Here is a 27142-nt window from a genome sequence, read left to right as displayed (position 1 = left end):
GAAGGATTCTTTAAAATTTTTTATTACCAGCCAACCTGCTACGGCAACTTGCTTAGTAAATTTAAGTCATATTAAATTGAAATATATAAGTTTATGAGGTACTACAATTTTGGAAATTGAAAGACTTGAAGTATGTTTGCAGATTAAAATATTTTTAAAGAGGTTGCCACCTTTTAAAAATTCCCTATATAATTGTCTAAAAATTGTGATACCTGAAAAATAGATTGAAATAAAAAAAATTTGTCTAAATATTTTTAAAATAGTTGCCACCTACTTAGAATTTTATTTAAAAAATTAAGAAAAAAAATAATATACATATGTATGGACTATATGAGTTCCAAACTGAGGTCTCGGCAAGCAGTTAGCTGAAATTTTTTTAGGGGAGAGTTGCTTACAATTTAGAAATTTCAGGATTTATTAAAAAAAATATAATTATCAGAAAAGTGTATATATTACTCTCAAACTATTGTTTACATAAGATAGCTGAATTTTTTTTTAAAAGCCAATTATTTTATCATAAAAATTTATTTAAAACAAAAAATAATTTTATTTAAAAAATAATAAAAAGAAAAGCAATAAAAGGGTTTAAAAAAAGGGTCTAATTTTAACGAAGGGTTGCCAACTTAAAAAAATTTAAAAAACTTATTTCCACAAAATTTATCAAGATAATTAAATTACAGGTATCAAACTGAAGCTTGAATTGAAGGATTTTAATTTTAGGGTTGCCTACTATTTACAAAAGTTTTTCAACAAATTTTTAAATGCTAAATAACTTTTAGCAAGATTTTTATCGAATTGAAGATGATAACGGAATCGTAAGCCGAAATTAGATTCAACAAGGCTGCCACCAGCTAAAAATTAAAAACATTTTTTAGGTTTTGAGACTTTTCACAATTTTGATACGAAATTGCCTTAAAATTAAAGTATTTTCTAAAATAGTTATAAAGGTTTATGAAAGGTTATGGCTCAAACTGAAAAAAGTTTATGAAGGCTCATAGTTCAAAATTTTTTTGTTAGGGCTGTCGCATATTGAATTATAAAATTTTTTGAAGGGTTTTAGTTCAAACATGTTTTCCTAGGGTTGCCACATTTCAAATTATAAAAGTTTTCGAAGGTTTCAGTTTTTTATTATGGTCACCATGTTTCATATTAAAAATGGTTTCAATTTTTGTTTGCTTAGTGTTACCACATTTCATATTATAAACTTAGGTAAACTTTTAAGAAGCTTATACATTAAAAATGTTCTGTAAGGGCTACAGCATTTTATATTATAAAAGTTAAAAAAGGTTTTAGTTCAAAATTTTTTGTTTGGGCTACCACTTTTCAAAAACAAATTTTGGTATCAGTATATAGTACTCAAACTTTTTCACTGAATGAGTATCCCAACTCTCCATGGAGCAAAGGTTTCATCAATCTCAAATAATTTATTTTATAGCCTTCCTTGAAGAGCGGTCTTAAATTCATGACGTTGGCCAATTACAGTGATAAATGTTTTCTCTATTAATTGGCATTACCCTTGTCAAATCTAACGGCTTTATTTAATTCCTAAGTACTTTTAAAAGCACCCTTTTTTCTTTAATATATTCATTACTGTAACAATTTGCATAGTTTTATGTTTAGTTTTATGTTTTAGTAGCCTGAGGAGGTCTCCAAAGCCTTCTACTAAGAAATATTACTGGGTACTCACCACACAGTTAATGAAGAAATAAATCTATTGCAGACAATATTTTATTTGTAAGAGACAAGATAAATGCCTGTTAAAGAAACCATAATTCAGCTGCGACCACAATTAGATCAATAAAACAATTTTCTTTCTTTAGCGCTTAGTTACAGTTACACGTACTTGTAACCACCAGTAGCTAAATATGAGATGCAACAATAAAATGCCACAGTATTGCGGTTTACTCAGACAAACTATGACTAAGTGCTGTAACAAAAATAGCTGCAGGTACGATGGGCTTAGCCAAACGGCGGCATGTAATTGTTTATGTACCTGTACATGTACGGGCAAATACGTGAATTCTCTTTGCAACTTTGTTAGCTCAGCTCATTTGGAGCAATAAAGTAGGTGCTAATATTTTCAGTAGGGATCAATGTAGCTTATTGAAACTAAAATCAACGCCAATATACTGAAATACATATATCTATGAGGGCGTAAATTGTTATATTTTAACTCTATATCTATCTCTTGGAAATGGTATTTTGCACAGGTGCTTTTTACCACAAGAAGCTGCTAATTTTTTGGAACCACAGCTATCGGATCACTATAGCATATAGCTGCCATACAAACTGACCAATCAAAATTACATCTTTGTTTGAACAACTTTCTTATCTGACGAGATATCTTCCTACAATTTTGCATGGATGATTGTTGAAAGTAAAGGCATAATCTCTGCGGAAATTGTTTAGATCGGACCACTATAACATATAGTTGTCATAGGAACTAACCGATCAAAATTTATACTTTGAATGGAAATCTTTCTTATTTGATAAGATATCTGACTAAGACGAAATTGGACAGGGGTTATTGTTCAAAACATGGGCATAATCTCCGCAAAAATCGTTCATATCGAATTACTCTAGCATATAGCTGCCATACAAAGTGACCGATCAATATTAAATTCTTGTAAGGAAACTTTTTTCAGTTGGCTTGTTGTTATGGTTGTTATGGGTACTAAATGGCGGCTGACTGAATAAAATTTAACTATCTGGGTATGCCTGGTAGAATTTATGACAAGTTCTGCAATAAGCCTGAGGCGAAATAAAATAAAAAATATTTATATACAAATTTCCGTACATAAATTTTTTAAGTACCAAAAAAGAAAACGAAAACCAGCAACACCTAGTAATAGAATTTTCGTAGAAATTGTTTCTAAGTGAATTATGTGCAAAACAATTGAAGCAAAAACCGTGAAATACAATTGCGATTTCACAAATGAGTAGCTGCGCGCGCCTAGGGATCGTCGATAGGGTAAAAACAAAACGCCGAAAGCGCGAAAAAAGCAGAGAGGAACACAAAGCGAACTCTTGCGTGAGCAAATTTTGATTTTTCAAGCGGGAGCAATGGAGCAACTCGCTAGCAAAGGTATAAAGACACAACAGCTGATGAGATGAGATAATTCCTTGCGCATCTGTAAGCAGTTGAGGCGACCGCAACGGCACGCCAACAACCTGTACAAAAGAAAGTTGAAAAGGAAATTAAAAAATATATGCAGACACGTAAATACAAGCACGCATATTGCCGCGCTCTTACACCAACATACTGCTTTCTATACACACTCACGCTTAGCACAGCGCCGTTATGTTTTTTTTCGCTGTAGTTGTTTGCTGCTAAAAGCAAATATGCGTTCACATGTCAACAAAGAAATTGAAACAAAAAAAATTGTACATTAACGACAAACATAAGTGTCACACACTCACACGCACACGTGCAGAGCAGCGCGCCAGCGGCCTGCCACCTGCATGCGCCGTTGTCATCAACCGCCCGCAAACCACCGCCAACTGCCGCGCCCAGCATTATTTCGGTTTGGCATTTTGGCCACTACACCAACAAATGCTTTATGTGCTTGTACTCACGGCGCGGTGCGTGTTTGGCTGGGTTTCGTGATTTGTTGTTGTCTTTCTACAATTTATTTTTCTGCTTCCTCTCCGCTTTTTGTCACATTACTTTGTCTAATTTCTTCGCTGGCTATTCGCTGTGTTTGCTTTGTCTTGCTTGTGTTTGTATAGCGCGGCATTTATGCCGTCGTTGTCTGTCAAGGCGTCAATGGCAGCGCACAACGTCACGGCATTGCCAACATTGTGACTAAACGCCACTCTTTTGCCGCTTTCTTGTATTGTTAAGGTTATATATATGTATATATAGAGCACATACAAATATACTTGTGTTCCTATATATACCACTTTGCCCCGCAAATGTCTCTGACTTGAGTCTGAGGTCTCTCAGTTTGTGCTGCCAACTGCCACTGACGAATTCGTGAAAAATGCGGACTTGAAAACGACCCTAATGCATGCATATCCTGTGTAAAATAAATTTCATGTATAGGCATTTAGTATATGCTATTGCACTTATGTCGGTGTCACATACCTATACATATGTATATTTATAAATTTTTTCATAATGTGTTTGTTCCTTTTCTTTCGTTTATTATGAAAATTTGCTAAAAAATCTTATTCTTCCTCGCCTCTCTCTCGAATTGTTTTATTGTTGTGGTTGCTTTTGTAATTTTGTTTTTGTCTTGATTTTGCATTGGCATTGCTTTTATAAATGATTTTTATGCAGTCTAGCCACAATTGAATTGTTTGAGTTATTTATTTGGGTTACTAACGGAAAATAACCCATTTGTATGCAAACATTAGGGCCTACAGAATCAAATTTGCACATCAATTTATATGAAGTTGTATATACATACATACATATGTAAGCATGAAAGTTCGAATAAAACCGATTATGGTCTGCTTAGCCAGCTAGGGCATCAGGCATATCGAGGCTTTATACGTTGTCGTACCTGATGCTCCAAAGATCTAGGCCTTTAAATGTCGTGGTTCTATAAAGGTTTTAACCTGCCATATTCTGTCTTCCAACTAACGCCTCAACAATTTGCCTGAGATATGCAGATATTTTAAAATTTTCCTCTAATGCTTCAACCATGTTTTTAATGATTAATTTTTGTTCTTGAGTTTTTAATGATTGAATTTCTTGAGCCAGTAAATAAGGCGAATAGAACTAAACGTTATGAAAGCTGAGAATTATTAAAGAAAAGCTCCTGCTATCTGGCGCTGGTAACGAAATTATACAAAATTATTATTTTCTATTGAATTTAGCTTATAACGAATTTTTGTGGCATAGAATACATAATACACAGACATTTAACTCTTAAACGCAATAAAATACCGGCTTTCTTAGTTCTAAACTTTTTAAGCTTTTAGTAATTGAACAAAATAGCCATTAATGCGACCCTAGTGACCTAAATATATGACAGAGTTAGTTTGTCGCACAAAAAGGAAGGTTTGAATAAAAAATTATTAATTTTGGAAGTTCTTTCGAAGTAAGTGCTTTCAGTGTCAGTTGGCAAAAGTTCACCGGCCATAAATGTCAAAAACATATTTTTACTGTGACAGCTGATTTGACAGCCATCCCGCTAGGACATATTGTATGAATAAAAAAATTATAATTGAATTTATGGCTACAAGTTTTTATCAATGCAGATATAAAATTATAATAAAATCAATCTTATTTTGCTTTTGATGAGTATTTTCTATATTATTATTATTTCCAATATTATTCTCTACAAAAACTATAACATCTCACTTTTTTAATAAATAGCAATGTATGTAATTTAAAATTTTAAACTTTTAAAGTGCAACAACAACCAACCAACCCAAAAATATATTCACTTCGGGTTTAAAAAACACAAAATTATTATAATTACAATAACCTCAAGTTATTTTATAGCAATATAAAAAACAAAAAAAAAAATAAATGAAATTTTTTGAAGTAAAAAAAATATAATTTTAAAATATAAATAATACATAAATACCCTCATATAAATAGTGCAGCCAAAATGCCGTAAATAAATCTCCATGCCTACTGAAGTATGCCTTCGAGTGAGTCAGTGAAGCGACCGACAACAGAAAAGCAAATCGAAAGAAAGTGAAAAATGAATAGTGCAGAAAGCTATGTGTGAGCAGTGAAGCAGTGCACATTGAAAATCGTGAGAAAGTGCTAAAGAATATCCTTCAAAACAACGACGAAAAGTGTAAAATAGTTATTACCCGAAAAAGGTGGAGACCAACAAACACGTCAAGAAAACATTTTATGACAAGAAGGAAAGCAATAAAATAGGAAATAAATACGGTATACGACACGCACACATATGCATGTAAATATGTATTAATATAACGGCATATAAGCCATGTTTCATTTTGTACCGTGTCCCGTGTGAGTGGTCAGTGTATATATGTACATATGTATATATGTAAGCAGCGTACAAACGACCAGCTGTCAAAGCGCATTTTTCAACACAACTCAACGCAACGCAACTGAACTCATTGAAATTGTTTATTTTTTTATGTTAAACGCGGCTTTTTGTTGTCAAGTGTCCTTTAAACGTAAGGACATAACAACAGCAACGACGTCAGTGCGACAGCGCGTGCTCGTTCGTTCATTCGTGACTGCTGTATGTGTTCGTGTGTGCGGCTTATCGTCTGTAGTCACGCGTGCGTGTAGCGTATACATTGCTGCAGGCAAATTAAGTCAACTAGCAATACAACTGCATAAATAGTGTAACACCAACAACAATAGCAACAATATTTAATATTTTTTTTATAATAATATGCAGCAGTAGGCAAAGGAGCCTGAAGTGGAGGTAAACAGTGTTGCCGCTGCAGGACATTAAGCGCTTTGCTGGCGCAGCTCTAGTGTCCAACTAGCCTCGCTCGCACGGCACGATACAGTGTGGCCTTAACAGCAGCTTCAGCAGCGCTGACTCAAACGCAAGCTTTGCGTGTGTGTATGTTTGTCGGTGTTGGCTTCGAAATTAGCTTGCAACGCTGGCATTATACAAGCGCGTGTCAACTGCCAATACAACGTAACTGCTAACTGTAAATTCAAGGCGGCAGCTGTTGAAATTCGTGTAGGCAGGCAACAGTGCCGTACAACAACAATTGCTGGTATGTAGGCAAATATTTTAATTTGCGCTTAATTATATAAAATTATAGCAACTGCAGGGATTGTTGAAGGGCAACTCATTTACTTTTTTGCCAGACTTATTTTTATAAAATTTGGTACAACACATATATAAATTTTTTAATTACCAAAACCTTGAAATGTACAGTAATTACTTTAATTGCCACAATTAATGAAATGTTAAGCAACTAAATTATATATACATTAGGGTGTGTAAGGAAAAATAAAATTTTTTGCCTCGGTACTCTAAAAAATAGGTTCCTGGACACCCCTAAGAAAGCCTTTCCAAGTACGAGCTCTTAATTGTAACCGAAAAGGTCCGCCTCGCAATTTTATATTTGTTCTTATTATCAGCTAGAAAAATTCACAGCTCGCTTCCAACTGCTTGAAAAACTATTTCGTTTCAAAGGTTTTATGGAAAATTTAATGCTCTACAGAAATAGTTTTCAACGATTTTTCGTAAACCTAACCATTTAAAAGATATTAGCGGTTGTAGATTGATTATTTTAAAGCATGTTTTTCATAGCATTTCTAAAAGTCATTGTGAAAAAATTATTATGAATCGGAAACACACAGAGTTTTGTAGGAAATTTACTGCAAATTTTAAAGAAAATCAACTTAATATGCATTAGTTGAGTTGATATACACTAAGCGCCTTTCGTTTTAACGCAAAAATTCTCAAAATTATATCTGTAATTCTATTTTTTTTTGTTCTCACGAAAATTGTTTACTTCCAAAAGCAAGTGCCAAAAAATCACGTCATTATTCTCAAATAATTCACAGCGAAAGATCAACGTATTTATGTGCTTATAAGCTGACATATGTTCATACATATATACAGATTATATGCACATACATACATACATATATTGTATATAGCTGCGAGTGCCTTCCAAAACGAAATGAATTTCTAAATATAAAGTGAAAGCTGTGACCGGCTTTTAGTGAAGCACTTGACAGCTCTTATGCTGTGTTACGGTACATTTGAATATATGGATACGTATGTATATAATAAATATGGAAAACGTGGACATACGCAATATATATATGTATGTATATATAAATATATATATCATAATGCAGATGCTTGCAAAAATATTTATTAATGCCGAAAATGTGCTACGTAATCGTTTATAGAAATATATTCGAATTATGCTATATCCTAAACTGAGAAATATATATGTATGTCAAATGAAATTCTAAAATATTTGACAATTTAATATGTGCCGTTGGCCAAGTTCATGGCATAATGTGTATACTAAGAACAAAATTTCCTTATTTGCTTGTTATTTCTGGATACTTATGTATATCTGTAGTCTTGTACATTATCAGCTGTTTGTTACATTTTAGGCCACGGTAGTGCTCTGCAATTTGTAAGAACACAGATAGTATGTATAATCTGAGTATAATAAAATGTAGTCAATAAAATACACGTATATAGTCTCTAATTTGCTTCTCATTAACTAAATTTAATAATAGTGAACGTTTTTGAGTCCATTAGCTGATGCAATTAAGATGTTAATTGACTTAATTTAGCATATTAAAACTCTCTAAAAAATATTTTTTTCTTTCAATTGGAAAATTGTGTGCAAAATTATTTAAATAAGAAAATATTTGAGTCAATTAGCTGAGGCAATTTAAATGTCAATTGACTCAATTTAATTAACTCTTTTTTCTTCAGTTTAAGTGAGTAACCAAATTAACTATTATAAATACAAAAATTTCTGAGTCAATTAGTTGAGGCGATTAAGGTGTTAATGGACTCAATTGGCTCAAGTTAGTATTTTAGAACACTATATAGAAATCTTTATTTTCTTTCAATTAAAAAATAGTTATATTTTAAGTCAATTACAACGTTAATTTATTCAATTTAGCTCAAACAACTAGTATTTTCAAATTATCTAAAAAAAGTTGTAAAATAATTAATTAATTAACTAAATTGTTTTATGTCAACTAAATGTCCAAATTAACTAAATATAAATATTTCTAGGTTAATTAGGTGAGGCAATTAAGATAATAATCGACTCAATTTAGCTCAAATAATTAATATTTTAGAAGCCACTAAAAATGCGTTATTTCCTTGCAATTAAAAAATAAATATATTTTGATTCATTTAGCTGAAACAGTTAATATCTAATATACTCAATTTCTTCAATTGAAGTAAATTTCCAAATTAACTGAATGTAAAAATTTCTGAGTCAATTAAAATGTTAATTTAGCTAAAACAATTAGTGTTTTACAACTCTATAAACAGAAATAATTTAAAAATATATTTTTTGAGTCAATTAATTGAGGCAATTAAGATGTCAATTTCAGCTCAAAAATACTAATTGTGTAATTGCTCTATTATAACTTGAAATGCACACATTTAGTGGCTTAACTGCTAAAACTTCCTTAATTGAACAATCATTTTCTAATCAATTAACACCAGTTAATTGCATTACAATTTTGTAACCTAACTTATACCCTAAACCTTCATTAGATGAACGAGCTCCCAAAAGTTTATAAATATACTAATTTATGTTCGTGTTCAAGTACTCAAGTACAAAAAATTGGCTCCCAAACAAATCAATGGCATGTACGCACATAATTATCGCGCTGTTGTCATGCTATTAAGATTTATTTATTTGCCGCTTTCAATTTTACTGCCGCCTTTGCAGCGCGTCCAAAAGTCTGCCAATAAGTTGATCTGTTCGTTTGGCCTTCGGTCTGACTGTCGCATCGCTGATTTGTTTGCATTTTGTTTAGTGTTTTTATGATTCTTGGCAACTCTTCTAGTTTGCGTATAAATATAAATAGAAATGGTGGTTTGGCTGTTTGGCGAATTTTCTTAGCATCTACGATTCGCTCTTTGTGTTACGCGTGCTGAGTATAAAATGTTTATGGATCAATATTGTTTAACACGCTTTTGTTTTAAATTTTGCCATTAATCAAAATTTAATTTAGTGATCAAAATTTATAAATGGGTGTAGTGCAACAGTTGAGCTACCATACTCAATACCTACTCCTGCGTCCTCAATGAATACCCTAAGGAACGAGTAAAATACAATAACCAATACGTCTGGATCTCAGAGTGGTGGCTAGGAGAGAGAGAGTCTTGATGGGAACATTTCGAAGTAGTTGGTTTAAGGGCTCAGCAGCGTTTTGTGTATGTAGGCAGACGTCTGTCTCGCTAAACGTGAATAACGTAACGTTCGCTCCGGTTATGGTTGCGCCGCTGGGTTTGGGACGAGCCACATAAAAATGTAATTCCAATTAAAGGAACACGAATGTCTGGGATATTGACCTCCTCAAACGTTGACATTCACAGCAAACTCAACAAGGAACATGATTTACGGATATGCCCCTGAAATGTTCAGACCCTCTATATACAAGGTGTCGCTATTCAGTTGGTGAATGTCCTCGAAAACTACAGAGCTGATATTCCCGCACTCCAGGAAATGCGATGGATAGGACAGGCCATGAGACGCTGCTCAAATGTGGGGTAGAATTTTTGGTTGTTGGCCGGAAGCTTCACTACCTTATCTCCCGATTCACACCGATGAGTGAAAGGATAGCTACAATCAGCATCAAAAACAAAGAGCAAATTTTACGAAGGCTTGGAAGAAGCGTATGAGAAATATATCCGCCATAAGCTGCATATTCGACGCTATGTCTAAATTTGGTATCCCTACGAAACCCACACGGCTATGCAGAATGATGTGAAACGAAACCATCGGCTCCGTCAAAATCGGTAAGGATAAGAGGAAAGGAAGAAAACCTATTATAAAAATTCTTTTCACACCTCGGTGAAAATTTTTAAAATTAAACTAACGACTCGCACCTTACTATGAAGCTACCACCTTAAACTCAAATCAAAGCCGAATATACATGCGAACGTTTTCAATTTCTCAACTGCATGCGAAATCCTGCTATTAATAACAAAAATATGAATCCTTTGAACCGTTCCACAAACAGTGTACTCAATTTCTATTTTGGCAATTTTGAAACTGTCATCAACAGAGCCGCGCCTATGTGTTCGACGGCATGCATTCGCGTGGGCAATCGCTAGCAGCTAATAAAAGCAAACCACATGTGTGACTGCAGAGCGCTGATATGCGGTGGAGGCCTATGGCGGTGGCTTGGGGTGACGTCAAAGCAGCGTGAAAGTGAAAATCTTTGAAAAGACTTTCACTCAATTTCGGGTTTTTTCGGCGTTACCACTGCAGCGCCACAGCTGCAGACGTAATTTAAGGCGCTCTAACGTACGAACTGTAAATTGCTTAGGTTCACACACGCAACCACACAGCCCTGCACATATACAAGCAAGCGCAGCTTATGGCTGATGCCCTAACCCGCCACAGCGACAGGTGCCATATGTGCTGTGGCGCAAAAGGGGGTTGCCGGCAGTGCAAATATTGACAGAAGGAAAAGCCGCTGCTGACGCCAACGTCACCGTCGCCGTCTCTATCGTCAACACCAACGCCGCGTGCTGTTATTATGTGAAAAATGCGCCGTGTGCCACACAATTCCGACTTACTGCGCTTGTGGGGGCGTATTGCCTGTTCAAATGTAATATATGTGCTGCATAACGCCTCAAAGTATGCCAAGGGGCAAATGAAAACAAACGAGTAGCAACAAAAACAAATAAACAAGCAAATATGAACTGGTGAATTGATGATTTGTTGAACTGAGCTTTGCCAACCTGCAAACATTTGAGCCTAGGCGCAGGGCGGCGTATTTTTATTTTCTGGTTTTTTGGGCTGTTTTTATGAGTGCAATTCGCTGATAGGAGAAACCGGACTGTGAAAAATGCGCTGCTTATTGCTTGCTGCAACGGCACGTTATTTTTAGTTATTTGTATAGTTTTCATTTTTGTGGATTCCTCCTTTTAAATTGCAACTTTTCGTTTTCTTCATTTATTGTTAATTTAACTTTGAAAATTCCGAAAGAAAATGATTTGTAGAGCGCAAGTGCTGTGGTTGATACCATAAGGCCACGTTATAAGCCTCCAAACACGGCTTAGCTACGATTTGGTCAAATTTGGAGTTTATTTTCCGAACTTCCTCAATATCGATCAAACAAGTCATAAAGCTTTTATAAAAGCTTCAAAACGTTTTCTGTTCTGAAGAAATAACTCTGGTTTGTCGTGTTTGTCATAGTTTCTGACATTGGAGATACGCTAAGATTCCCAACATTTCGCAAATTATTATTATTATACCCGGAGCAGAGTATATTAAGTTTCTACTGTTCAAAAGTAAATGTCGAAGACCCAGCAATACATATATAAATGGTCAAAGCGACGAGCTGAATTAGTTCTTCTACCTCTCCGTATCTACATATAGATATATGTATATGCGAACTAGTCCCTCAGTTTTTAAGATATCGATATGGAATTCTGCACACGTTGTTTTCTCCCCAAGAAGCTACTCATTTGTAGGAATAGCTGATATCGGATCACTATAGCATATAGCTGTCATACGAACTGACCAATCAAAATTAAATGCTTGTATGAAAAACTTTTTTTTTCACGAGCTATCTTCACGAAGTTTGATATATATTATTGTTCAACACAATGCTGCAATCTCTAAAGATATTGCTTAGATCGAACCACTACAGCATATAGCTGCAATACAAGCTGACCATTCAAAATCGATATTAAGATCTTCTTATACCCTTTATGCTATAAAAAATGCACCTGTAAAGGGTACTAGCGTTTCGGTGCAGCTGAAGTCAACATTTTTTATTTTTAATCAAAACCAATGAGTAAAAAATCGTGATCGAGAGGGTCTGAAAAACACCCAGCAAATGAATCAACACCAAACCCCCTAGAGGACACGAAGTTTAACGCCATGAAAATGTATTGGTAACAATTAGAAAAGTTCTAAGTGGAACTCGGCACCTACATTGGTTGTGGCGGTCGTTGAAGCATCGATAGTTATCATATATTTAGCCATACAGATTTTCTTTACAATGAATTTCTTGTCAAAACCTTAAAGAGTTGAAAAAATTTCCAGTGTTTCACGAAAACATGCAAGCTATTGACGACTTTAAACAAAATAGCCAAAATATTCCCACAAAAGCGCCCCATGCACTTAAAAAGATCGAAAATATGAACAACCTTACGTACGACACGGCGTATGAGCAACCTCATATAATATATGAGCCTTAAAACGCGCACACCTCAAATTTCTTACACGTAACGCGAACAGAAAAGCGAAATTTCACAAACACGCGTAACGAAGAAAACCAGCAGAGGCGGCAGCACAGATTTACCGTAAAATTGCAGTTTTCCTGCCTTATCGGCATGACTGAGGGCGCCGCCACAAGCGAAAAGTGTTGCACACACAGCAGAAGCACAATGGCTGCAGCTGCACACATACATATATGTGATGTTGCTGGTTGTTGCAACGGCACTTCGTGTCGTCACATAAAATATGACAATGACACTTGCGCCGCTGCCGCACAATTGCTGCTGGCTGACCTGTATGCCGCCGAGTTAATGTGATTGCTTGTGTGAGTGGCATTATGCATGTATGTGTGTTAAAACAAATAACTTTATTCATGCGCACACACACACATGCACACATGCCAGCAGTTTAATGTAGCGTTTGCGGTTGGCTCACATTTTCATGCGCTTTACTTAATATCCACTGCTGGCTCGACTCTGTTCGGCGCGACATCTTGGCACACTTATAATACAAATATTGCTTGCTCCTTGAGCTGGAATAAATTGCAACTAGCATAAAGATGCACAGCAGATATGAGGGCCTAATGGCCAGCATTGCCACTGTAACACATTGTATGCATGCAGTCAGTTGTTTGTGGGTTTTTGCGCCTAAAATTAAGTAGTCAGTGTGCAGTGCTTTTTTCGCTCGCCTTTGTCGGGTGTCTGGCTCCATGTATGTGATTTAATATCAGCTTTGGATTGTAGTTGTAACAATTTGTAGTCATTTGCCATTCAGCTGGGCACTGGTTTGGCAAAGGCTGTGTGATTTAGTTGGCAAGCGTGTGACTTGTGTAATTGCTGTGAATTTGCTACGTATACGACATGGTGCACGCTAAGTAAATCATAACGTTCCATTTATATAGTTAAAATAAAAAGAACCGTTAAGTTTGGCTAAACCGAGTCTATAATACCCTTCACAGGTGCACTTTTTATACCAAGTAAGTGTATAAAAGGATCTTTATCTTGAGTTTTAAAGGTCAGTATGATAAATATATACTATAGTGATGCGACCTGAACAATTTCTTCAGAAATTATTGCATTGCCTCGAATAATAACACATGATGAATTTCATGAAGATATCTCATGAAATAAAAAAGTTTGCCATACAAGAACTGGAATTTTATTGCTCAGTTTGTATGGCAGATACAAGCTATAGTGATCCGATCTGAACAATTTCTTTGGAGATTGCATTTATGGCTGAGATAATAACTCATGGCAAATTTCGTGAAGATATCTCGTAAAATGAAGAAGTTTTCCATACAAAAACTTATTTCCGATCGTTGACTTTGTATGACAGCTCTAAGCAATAGAAGCCTGATCTTAACTTTTTCTTCGGACATTGCACTACATTCTGAGGCAATAACTCATGCCAAATTTCATAAAGCTATCTTGCGAAATGAAAAAGTTTTCCATACAAGCACTTGATTTCGATCATTCAGTTTGTATGACAGCTACATGTTCTTGTGGTCCAGTATCGGCAGTTCCAACAAATCAGCAGCATTTCGAGGTTAAAGAAACGTGTGCGAAATTTCAGAACGATATCTCAAAAACTGAAAGATTATACAGCTCTTCAGGCTGATCAATTATGTATCTGAGACCTCCATCGTCACTAAGTATAGCTTTAAAACAAATGCAACATCCAAGCAGTTTACATGAATAAAAGCAGTTTACATGAATGAAAGCTGCTTACATGTACCTATTAGTAGGCGTGTAAGTCCTTAGAGGAATATACTTGTATGCTTTAATAATAACATTCCATATCAAGGGGCACTCACTGCGACAAGCATTCAATATTTAGTGGCACGACACTTGTACACAAGCCGCAAGCGCAATAGCCGGCAGATAGCAACGGCTGTGCACAAGCAGCTTAAACGGCATTAAGTGCAAGGCAGAGACCACACATTTACAAACAAACACACACACGCAAGTGCATTAACACAACGACATATCGATGAGTTGCTGCGATCGACAGTAGCGCCGCTCTTATGCGGTCACATTAATTATTCACGATGCACATGCAGTGATGCTGATGTAGGGAAGCCAGCACTTGGCGTGACAACAACATATGCGCATACATGCCGAGAGCTACAAAAATATTTGTGTATGCATGTAAGTGTTATATATGCAAAAATATCAACCAAGTCGACCGACGTGGCAGGCTCTTAGAAAGCATTGATTTGGTTGCTAACGCTGAAAAGGAAACTTATTAAGAAAATTATGGCTCCTAAGCTGCATTAAAGACAAAATACATGCTACTAAAACTAGTCTTCGATTATTTTAGCTCTAATTGCATACCAAATAATGCTATGCTGCTTCGATTAGTGCTAGTATCCTGCCTCGGAATGTCTGGGTACAACATAAAACATATGTATAATATATATGTATGTGTGTATGTATATATGTATTTGCGCGCCTTTCCGTCGCCACACTCATTGGTATTTTCGATTGCTGTCGCTTGGAATTTATTATCTATTAAAGCTGTCGCTGGCAGTCATTGCTGAAATTCTCGTAAAACTTTTAACGGAAGCTGTGTCACAGTGCTTCCGGCTAGCGTGATAATATATATGCATATACAAACATACATATATACACACGCATGTATGTATATACATTCACGGACATGTGAAAGTTCATTTATTCAAGCATTGCGTGCAATTTCTGGGCATAGCTGTTGCAGCAGTTAACTCTAAGCCACCGTTTGAAATGCACTGTGTCTCTCTCCATTAGTGTCTGTACTATTTTCATACAACTTCAGTACCTATAAAAACAGCTTTGTACGAGTATTTGCTTGTATGCGCGTTCTATTGCAATTATTTCTTCCCCTGTTTAGTATAGTATTTCAGTGTACTTGACCTACTTTCTGATTTTTAAATACTTTGGATTAATTTCCTTTAAACAACTTGCTCTGTATTGAGTTTGTATGGACTTTGTCGTAATTAGATGAGTGGACGAATGACTGGTCGACGAAAAGCAGAGTGTATTTATTTGAGAAAGAAATATCATGAGAATAAATGTTTGGTGTTTATGATTATTTTTAAGACATTTGTAGTTTAAGTTAAATACTTTTGGAATAGTTATTTTTATACACCGAGTAGCGTATATTAAGTTTGACACGAAGTTTCTAGAAACTAGGAAAAAAGTCGTAGACCAAATAAAATATATACATAAATGATAAGAATGTAAATAAATGTACTAATCGCTCAGTTTTTGAGATATCGTCCTGAAATTTTCCACACATCCTTTTTTCTCCAAGAAGCTGTTCATTTGTCGGAATCGTCTAAATTGTATCATTAAAGCATATAGTTCCACATAACCTACAAAACTACTTACATGTCACAAGTGTATAAAAACACCCAAGAATTAAATTTCCTTCAGATATCTCAAAAACTAACATAAAAATTTTCTAATAGCAAAAAAAAACTTCGCCTTATAAATGGCTTGCTCGAATACGAATACTTCTCTTAGGCGAAGTTGTTCAGAATGACCCGTACAACATATCCCACATATGCGATTTTTTAGTAAAAAGAAAATCTACCCGTTCTCATGTACATACAGACAGAAATGTATTATAAACAAATGTAAATCATAAATATAAATTTCAATTAATATGGTTACAAACTCACCCTTTTTAAACTTGTCTTGGCTGTATTACACGCCGCGCTTTATTTTATAAGAACACTATCGCACCTAATACCCGACACACGCGACGTAAGCCCACCGCATGAACTACCATACCGCTTGTTACATTCATACATACACTAATATACACACTCACGAACAAACCCGAACACGCAATTAAGGAACTTGCACCACATACTCGTACTTTCGACGAATTTAACACACTACGACTTTCACGACACTATTTTTTGCCTTCAATAACAATTTTTACTTTAAATTGACTAAAGAAAACAAATCAACACTTTAAATAAATACTTTTCACTAACAAATATTCGCAACATCAGTCAATAATTACGTGTGTTCACTCTCATTACCACTTCTAACTAAATATTTTTACTGTTACATTGCATTCCTCAATTGGAATAATTCAGCCGATTTTCCCTTAATTTCGCATTCCATAAATTCCAGAAAATTCGAAACTCTTTTAAAATCTGTCACAACTCGTCATCATTAACCATTATTATATGCATAATAAGTTGAAGGTCAACTTCGAACACTAAAAAATTCACAACAACAATGCAAACAATCATAGTGTCACTCATTTGCATTTCTCAATGATGAGCACGCAGCTAATATCCCTGCTGAGCACGCAGCTTAAGTCACGCATACACGAACGTATGAGTGTGTTTATGCGAGCGCTTTGCGCAGCAATGATTTGCCGGTGTAACACAGTTGAATGTAAGAGCGCATAGCTGATAAAGAGAGCTTTGATGCGATGCGAGCGAGCGGTCTGCGCAGCGTTGATGTGTGAACAGGTGTGACTGTTACATGTAAGTAAGAGCGCACAGCTGAAGAGAGCTTAGAAAACGCAAATGAAATGAAGTGAATTGGAAATGCAAGGGTGCTGGAAGTATTGCTGAGCAGGCGAACGGATCCTAGCGTCTTGGGAAGAAGTGTTAAGAGTAAAATAATGTAGAGAAGGTAAGAATGAGCTGGCAAATTTATGTACATGCGTGTTAGGCATACGCATTATCTAAATATTTAAGTATTATTTGTTGTAAAATAAGATTACATGCAAGGAAAAGAAATTTAATTGTTTTGCAAAGAAAGAGAGTGTATACCGCATTCGATTTACATACCGAGAGAACACATAAGAAAAATTTTATAGCAGAATGTATGAAAAACCTTTTCATTTGACAAGATATCGTCACGAAATTTGGTATTGATTATTATCTGGGCAGTGGTGCAATCTCCGAAGGAATCGTTCAGATCGGATGACTATAGCATATAGCTGCCATACAAACTGATCTATCAAAATTCAACCTTTGTATAGAAAACTTGTTTATCGCATGATACTTTTTGAACTTTTTCGTTAATTCTTCTATTTTCAAAGCAAATAAAAGCACCACTTTGGAAAATTTGTATTCTAATGACAGATAACAGACATTAAGTCTAAGTTCTTCACTAAAGCCAAAATGAATCAGTGCTTCCGCAATCGTTTTATGCGCTAATCGTAACTTGCAAAGGAAGATGAAACGCCGCATGTGTTATCACAAGCTTAATATCCCATATGATTGCATATGTTTTTTGTTATTTTTGTTATTGTAACTGATTTTATTGCCGCACGTACGCACGACTAATGAAGTTCAATTTATGGCCTACACACCAAAGCGCTTATCACATAAGACATGTGCCGCGAAGAATGCCCACCACCGCACAGAAAACATAAAAAATCACAACCGAACTTGGGTAAATCGTAAAAATGTTTACAAGCAAAAACAAATTCCTTAACAAAATAGCGAAGAGGAGAAGGTATATCGAAGGCGTACGACAGGGACAAGGGCGACAAAAGGTGCCGCAAACGCATTACGCAAAAACAGAAGGACATAAGGGCATAGTCCCACGGCGCGCCGCAATGACACAAAGACATTTATGTAGAAATACAGTTATCTAGGTTTGTCATATATAAACATATAGATATTCGCAGCAATGTGTTTATTAGGTTGGAACATAAAACCAAATGTGTTCCGAAATATTTACAAGCAAACAAATGGTGGAGCAAGCCTGTGCTGTTGTCTTTCTAAGTATGTAACAGTGTGTGTAACAGCAGGCCACAATTGAGCAGCGTGCGCCGAAAGCTCTTAAATTGACACACTTATACATACATATTTGTCTACAAAAACAATAGCAAAAAAGTATTTTACAAGCAAAAGCCTGCGTGCAGGCAATTTATAACACCATTGAGACCCTTACGGTTTTTTTTTTTTGGTTTCTTAGAGGCACATTTTCGTCCTGTGCTTTTTGCTTGATGACAAATTGAATCCCATAAGAAAACACTTTGCCGCCTTAAATGCGCAGATTTTCTTCAAGAGGAGCGCGTAATTTAAGGAATTGATATTGCCCGCGAAAAGATGATGACAATGATCAGAGAGGATAATAATGACAACCGAAAATTTTAAAGTGTAACCTCAAGAACATTTTAGATAAAAGAATAGCACAGAGAAATTTGTATGGAGGCCTGCAATATAAAACTTAGCACAAGTTAAAAGTTACCGTATGAGAAGGGGATATACGAGCTAGAGCTATGGGTACCAACTAATATAGCAAAAACTTTTGTAAACTCAGTCAATTATATGAGAACTATACAAATAGAAAATATTCCGAAAAGTCCTTTAGTAATTTTTTGAAACAGAGCTGCCAACTATCTAAAAAAATATAACAAAAGTGCTAAGGAATGCTGAGAAATATGCTAAACAGATTTTTTAAATTTTTTAATCAACATAAAAATTCAAAAGAAAATATTTTTAAACAAATTTTTTAACAGTGTTGCCACCTATAGCCAAATAAACAACCTTTCAAAGGTTTCATTTGGAAAATTATTTAGAGTGCTAACTAATTCCAATACATATTTAGAGTTGCCACAATTTAAAGAATTTAAAATTATAAGAAAATGTTACAAAATTAGTTTAAATATTTTTAAACGGATTTTTTTGGTTTTTAAATTTGTCTTTAAAAAAGTAAATTTTTTTAACTTAACTTGGTCCAAATGGTAGGATTCCAAAATACTGTTACTTAATAGGCGATTTTGAAATGAAAATTTTTTTTAGCGTTACCACCTTTTAAAATTTTCAAAATTGTGCAAAATATTACAAAATGTGAGAATATACAGTTAACTTATAAATGAACTGCCACAACCAAACAAAATATATCTTGAGGCATTCAAAACTTAACACACAAGAGTAAAGTAAAAAAAAAAAACAAAACACAAGACAAAATAAAAAATAAAAAAACGATGCAAAACAAAACAAAAAAACACAAAAACAACGCAAAATACCGAAAAAATATAACAAAAATATCAGAAAATCCTACAAAACTGCTTGAAATCACCAAAATGTAATACCAAATCAAAAACAGATAAATAATACCACAAAAATTGTATATACGAAATATGTGTTTATGTATTTGTTGTTGTATGTCAACCAAAGCAGGTGCGATTGCAGGCGCTAAGTAGGAAGTGCATTTTCTGCATAGCAGAAATAAAGGCGTTAAGCAAATGTGCATTTAGTTAAATGCATGAATAATATTGACAAAATCAAAAGGCAACAATAACAACAAAACATATGTGTAAACAAGCAATAATATGCGGCGCTACTATGTCAGACACGCTAGCAATGGCAGAGGGCAGCCAATTTCATTCAGCAAACGGCAGCGAATTCAAGGAAGGCTTGTTACTTTGAGTGGCAATGCTGTGTTTGTTGTTGCTCTTAATCTAACAAATATGTATTGCATATATTTACATATATTCGAATACAAAATCAAAGCATCTGCACTTTTGCTAGTAAAACTCTTGTATTTTTATTTGCTTGAATATACTTTGTTGTTGCAACGGGCTAAAAACAGCAACGAGTGCCAACAAATTCAGCATGTCATTAGCGATTTGTCGGGCGCGCCAACGAATGCAGTTATGCAAATATATGCACATGAGCTAATACTTTGTAGATATATGTACATATGTAAGCACATGTACATTATTATATACATATTTATATATATATATTAAAAATATATACTAGCAACATGCTTCCTATATGCGCAAAATTGGCGCTGCAACACCATTAATCTTGAACTTTTTTTTGCATTTTTTGTATATATGCGATTCTTTGTGGCAAGTAGCAGAAGTAGAAGAATTTCAGCCACCCGCAAGCAGGAATTGTTGTGTAGTGAATGTCACAGTCAACAATGCCATTTGTTAGTCAAATATTTTTACACAGTTATTTAGCATTGCGATGTACAACAAGGGCTCACATGTGTAGTATATGCAAATAACCATATGAATGGCATATTTGAATGGATGTAGTACATAAATGTATGTGTATGCATTTTTAAGGGAAAAGAATATAAAATTTGATATACATGGGTATCTTATGTATATTTAAGTAATATATAATCAAATTTAAAACTTTTCAAAATTTCCAGTCCCTTTCAAAATTTCAAAACTTTAATTATTTTTAATTTTTTTTTTTATTTAAAAAATTAAAAAAAAAAAAAAAATCTACTGTAGGATTTCAAATTATATTACAAATTATTATTCCTGAAATTACAAAATTTTTTTATTTCACAATTTTTCAAAAATTTTAATTTTTTCATTTTCAGAATTGCGTTTCAATCTCAAAATTTATTCAAGACTTTTTTTTAGTTTCAGCATTTTTCAAAAATTTTGGAATTTTGATTATGCTTTTAATTTCAAATTCACATTTCAGTTTCAAAAATTTTCAGAAAATTCAAAACTTGTTCAAGAATTTTAACTTTTTTTATTTTCAAAATTTTTCGAAAATTTCAAAACTTTTTTTCAATTTTATAATTTTTTTATTTTTTAAATTTCAAATTTTTTCAAACATTTAAATTTTTTTATTTCAAATTGCAAAACTTATATCCCTATATTTTCCCGGTCACACATATGTACATATGTATGTATGTACATAAGTATACATACTATGTATGTATGTGTAAAATCACGAAATCTTGCAATTTGCAGTTAACCCGTGTTTATGTGCGTTAATATGACTGGCAGACCAAATGTCAGACGGTTCGTTTGCCGTGAAGAATACAAAATGCTTTGAGTTTTTATTTGGTTGACTGCATGGCGGAACTGCAACCGCTCATGAACGTTGGCACGCCGCCTGCCAGGCGTGTGTATTGATGTAGTGATTTATAACCCACCAGGCGTATATATAATTTATGTAAAAGTAGAGCTGTGTTTATATATTAAGGCTGTGGGCAGTATGCTATGCTACAATCTTGCAAAAATCATTCATCTTTGGTTTTATTTTGGATGGCAAAAATTGTGTAGAATTTGTTAATGAATTTGAAATTTTATTTAACTATATTACATGGGCCCTACGCTACAACCGAGTTTATATATATTAGCAACAAATCAAAAATTGTTATTTTAAGTGAAAAACACAGAAAAAGTTGCAGTAGTCTTTAATTGAGAAAAAGCGGATATAACTTTCCAAAGACCACTCTGCAAGGGCTGCAGAGCATATATCATACAGAGTCAATCAATAATGTAAAAAAATAATCAGAATAACTTATGTTTCCTACAGTAATTACGATTGCATTGCAGTGATAAGCCAGAAAACACATTGTCGAACAATCCGATACCGCCAACTTACAACAACTACAAGCAGCTCAACATCACTTTGCAAAAGTTTCTCCATTTATCGCAACAATTCTCTTTTTTCCCCTCTTTCTTTGTTAAATCTTGCGCACTTTTTCTTTTTTCTTCTATTAAATCTTGCTCAGTGCACACAATTAGCTTAATTGCGGCAACAACTTCGCTTTGTTCTTTGCGCTTAACGCCGATTTCAATTTATTAACCGAACTTTGTGCTTTTCGTAGCAAACTCATATAGATAACAGATTTATAGCGTTCCCTGGCGCCACAATGCAAGTAAACATTTCGCTTTCTTTCTTTTTTTGTTTTTCTTGCTTTGAAAATTCAAAGCAGCGCGCTAAGCGGCATGCGCTTCAACACTTGCAGGCATACCCGAAATACGCGCGAAAAAACAACAATTCGCGCATAAAAAACTTTTACACAGCACTTTTGAGCTTATGGCACTTCAAGGATTTCGGAAAGTTTTCCAACTGCGCGCGACTTAAAACAGTGAGCGTTTCGTTTGGTTAAAGGTAAAATGTAAAAATGGTTGCGGGGACAGTATAAATGATTAAGTTGCGAAGGAAGGTGAGAAAGAGGAAGCAAAATACAAGAAAAACTAGATCACTTGGAATTGGGTTAGATGATGTTAAATATTTCAGTCCAAAGTGATATTATTTTAAAAAATTTCAACTCAACTCATGTTTACACAACTAAACTTAAGTCAATTTGACTCAACTCTACCCAACTCAACTTTACATGAACTCAATTCAACTCAACTCAGTCAACTGAACTCAATTCATCTTAGGTTAACTTGCCTCGACTCGACTCAACTCAACTTTATACCTAAGCAATTCGACTCAACTCAACTTAATTCAATTATAGACCACCCACTCCAGGTAAACTCAACTAAATTAAGTTCTACACCACCCAACTCAAATAAACTTACATTAATTTGACTCGAATCTACCCAACTCACCTTTAAACAAACGTAATTCAACTCAACCCAATATTTTTATATATACTATTTGTACATATATATTCATTTAGAGCTTATATTGGACTTTACTCAACTCAAGTTTACACAAACGCTTTTCAACTCAACTAAATTCAGTTACTCATCATCCAACTCAAATCAAGTCTTAAGTCAACTCAACTCAACTGAACTCAACTATATAAATAATGCCAGCATTTAATATTTCAAACAAATATTATAAATAATAATAAGAAAATTGATATTATTTAAAAAAAAATTCAACTCAACTCAGACCAACTATACAATATCATACTATCATAATGAAAAATTATACACATATTCCCCAAAGTTCTATTCCATAGCTTAGCGCAAGTTTTCCTCCAATAAATTGAGTAATGAAAGCTTCCCCAGCCATAATCTACCGTACAAATTTATTTATTTATTTATTTTTGATATTATCCAGCTATTAAAGCATATATCCTTTATCATATCTACTTTTATTTCCTCACTGAAACTTTAAGAAGGACAGAAGAGTAACAAAGGTTAACAGAAATTATAAACCGTTGAAAGAATTAAAAGTTTTAAATTGCTTCCTTCACCTACCGCCAAATGCAAAACTTCAAGTGTAAAACACACGCTCTTATACATATGTAAATCTAAATATAAACTACATATATTTTGTGCATGAGTGTACGAGTTCAAACTGAAGGTTGCCGCTATGACGTACACTGAGCACATTTTTCCACTGCTTCTCCCTCACCTTATTCTGCTCCGCTACTTCACCGCCTGCTTTCACTGCTCGTTCTCCAACCAACAACCTTTCATTTTTTAGTTGTTGCATTGACAACTCGCACGCTGTTGTTATTGTTGTGCCACTAAATGTTTCACTTGCCAACCTCAGCACAACCTGCAACACGATGACTCTGCCAGCTGTAGCGGTTTCTAGGACATAACCGTATTATTTTTAGCAACAAAAGGAAATAGTAAGATGGCCAAGCATGACATGGCATTGAGGCGAAACTCGTCGACGCTGTTGATTGGTGGAAGCGTCGTCGTAGCAGTTCGTGGCACTGATTGCATTGCTGGCATTAGCACTAAACCCAGTTGCCGCTGTAACGGTTATTACTGTGGCGCCAATGTGAGTTTAGGAGCAGTATTACTTTTCCGCCATTATTTCGCTTCGCCGGCAGTCGCGCTGCACATTTCGATTTTCCTTCACACGCGCGCGACTATCAATGTGTTTTTATTGCTGTTGTTGTTGTTGCTGTAAAGTTTGTTTGTCCAGCCATCCATCATATGCGCAAATGCATATATTACTCATACGACATGTACGCCATAAATTTCATGCTTTGGCAGCCCTTGTTTCAGCTTTTTCAACACTCTCTTGTCACAGAGTCGCTCTGCGCTGCACGCGCTGCTCTCTGCGCCATTTACATAACCACTAGTAATCCGTGCTTCGTTTTTTTGTGCACTTTCAACTGCAAGTATCTTTTTTGTTTTTGCTTTTTTTTGCTTTTCGTGTTAAACATATACAATTGTTGCACTTTGCTCTAGTTGTTGGTGTTGTTGCAGCTTTCCGCATCAAACTTTTGTCACCCCGACATCATGCAATTACAATGGCAAAGTTACTTCATTTATTTAGTTTTCTTTTATTACAATGGGGATTGTGGATTGTGTGGCAATGTGTAACACCAGTTCAGTAGCGCACACACAAACGCGCGAGTGCATAACAATCGATGTGAAGGTCAAACGCGCGCTTTGCTCGTTGATTTATTTTCCACATATGCGCTTGTGGATTTATATGTTTTCAGTTTTCCTCATTTTGGGGTGGCTTACGCTTAGGATTTGCGTCAAATATATTTATAGAATTTTATATAAATGTTGAGAAGATTATGTTGCAACAAGGAGCTCAAATCATTGGTATTAAATATTATGTCAAATGGTATGAAGTAAGAAAATCTATGTGTTGTTGGGTAGATATATACATACAAATAATATTCACCATATGTGACCTGGTCTACGAAAAGGGGGCTAACGTGCGAAAACTAGTTTTCTGGGAAAAGCTGTTAAAAATTATCGTCAGTTTCTCGTTATCTCATTAATTGTTCTCCTTTTTTTTGACACCTAAGCCCCCTTTTCATAGACCAGGTCACATAGATTAAAATACTTAATCATCTACATATAAATTAGACTGGAGAGTTTGTGGTCCACACATTTTCTCATATCTTCTTTTCTAAGCTTAATTTTCTTACAGAAATTCCATGACTTTTACAACATTAAAAATATTTTTATTTAAATAATTATTATGATTCTGCATGTTCGCGTTGAATCAACAATTATTGCATTTCTGAGAGTTTCAGAGACCACTTAATTGAGTAAATTAAAGCGCTATCTAAATAATCTGTAAGAGAAAATGTGCAAAATCTGTGTGGGGATTAGATTGCAGAACAAAAATAAATATTTAAAATCGAAAATCGCTTTAGTTTTTCAAATCACTCTTCGTTAAGTTCCATACACTTTTGCATGCGTTTGAACCAATTGTCGAAGCACTTTTTCCACTGAGATTGAGGTTTCTCCAAACCAGGCGTACTAAATACATCATGCGCCTCTTCAGGTGTCGAAAAACGTTAAACCCTTATTTTATTTTTATGCGAACGGAAATAAAAAGAATTTATTTGGTGCCATGTCAAGCCCATACGCTGGATGACTCTTCAAATCGTTGTTTTGAGTGCTCAAAAATCTCCTGCTTCAGTTGATAAGCGAAAGCTCACATTTTCGTGGTGAAGTGCGATCCATCTTCATTTCTTGACTTCAAGTTGTTTGTGCAATCTGTTACCTACATTTTTCAGAGTATACGTCATGGGCAACACATACATGGGCAAGCTATTCGCTAACCCTTAATAGAGTGTAAAGAGATTTGATAACAAATGTATGTAATTTTGTTAACTTCTTGAAAGACAACTGGCAAACAATTAGATATGTCCTACTCATAGTTACAGTTCTTCGTTCTTGTAGTGATATGGTTGCGACCTGAAAAAGCTCTTTTCAAAATAATGCTACCATTTGCCTGAAAAAAATTCCTAGAAATAATCAAACGTCAACCCTTAATGTCTTTCACACTGTTAAGTTTACGAAAAAATGGTTAGAGACTCTTTTGTAGAGCATTCAAATGTCTATTAAATCTGTGCGAAATATGAATTTTTCTTGCGATAATATGAAAAAAAAATAGAAAACGGTTAGCTGGAGGACCTTACAGCTCCAATTAGCAACCAATACTTGGAGAGACTTTCTCAGTGTTCTCTAAGCATCTTTTTTTCAGAGTGTCAAGCGAAAAAAAGCATTCACTTTTTTTGACCCATATAACAAAATAACTGTTTTCAAAACCTCACTAACTGGTCTAAAATGACAAAAAATTGTATTTGATTTCTTACATACATTTTTGGGTAAAAGTAAGTCCAATATTAAACTCTCATGAAGCTCGCATGTCTGTCTGCTGTTAAACGAGGTTTTTGTGAGTAATTTATTTAATTATTACTTGCTATTTAGTGGAAAAACTTTATGTGATTATAATATCATTTACACGACAACCGAATGTAATTTGTTTTGCACGCACACAAAGGCGACGAAACTCCGCTTTAATTAGTTGCAGGTAAATTATGCACATATTATATGTATGTTGATGAGCGAGAAATTTTGGACTGCATAGTAGAGCTCTTTATATACTCTATGTGTTCCAAATAAATGCAAGTATACATGTATATGAATGCATATGGCGTTGCGTGTGATATGGTCAAGGACATGCTTCTGAGTGATAGTGTGTAAATGCAAGTAACGTGACGTCATATAGAACTATTTAGAGGAGATATTTTTTGCTTATACACTCAAGTTTCTTCCAAGATTTCTGAAAATATATTTTTTTATACAACTCTACTAAAAAAATATACCTATTATCATGCATTTAAGCCTTTTTTAAGGCCCGGAGGACTCTTTTTTATTA

General features: G+C 34.6%; 1 protein-coding gene across 5 annotated transcripts in view; it reads left to right on the top strand.

Annotated features, from left to right (window-relative positions):
• The window catches only part of LOC120779177, a 107579-nt gene that overhangs the window by 6764 nt on the left and 73673 nt on the right, over positions 1-27142 (top strand). For all 5 annotated transcript variants that reach the window (XM_040111419.1, XM_040111418.1, XM_040111417.1 and 2 more), the window contains exon 2: positions 5555-6672. The gene's annotated coding sequence lies outside the window, so the exon portion shown is untranslated. The remainder of the gene's footprint in view (positions 1-5554; positions 6673-27142) is intronic.

The sequence above is a fragment of the Bactrocera tryoni genome, chromosome 5, assembly GCF_016617805.1.
Source record: "Bactrocera tryoni isolate S06 chromosome 5, CSIRO_BtryS06_freeze2, whole genome shotgun sequence".
Lineage (NCBI taxonomy): Eukaryota > Metazoa > Arthropoda > Insecta > Diptera > Tephritidae > Bactrocera > Bactrocera tryoni.
This window is presented reverse-complemented; position numbering and strand designations above follow the sequence as displayed.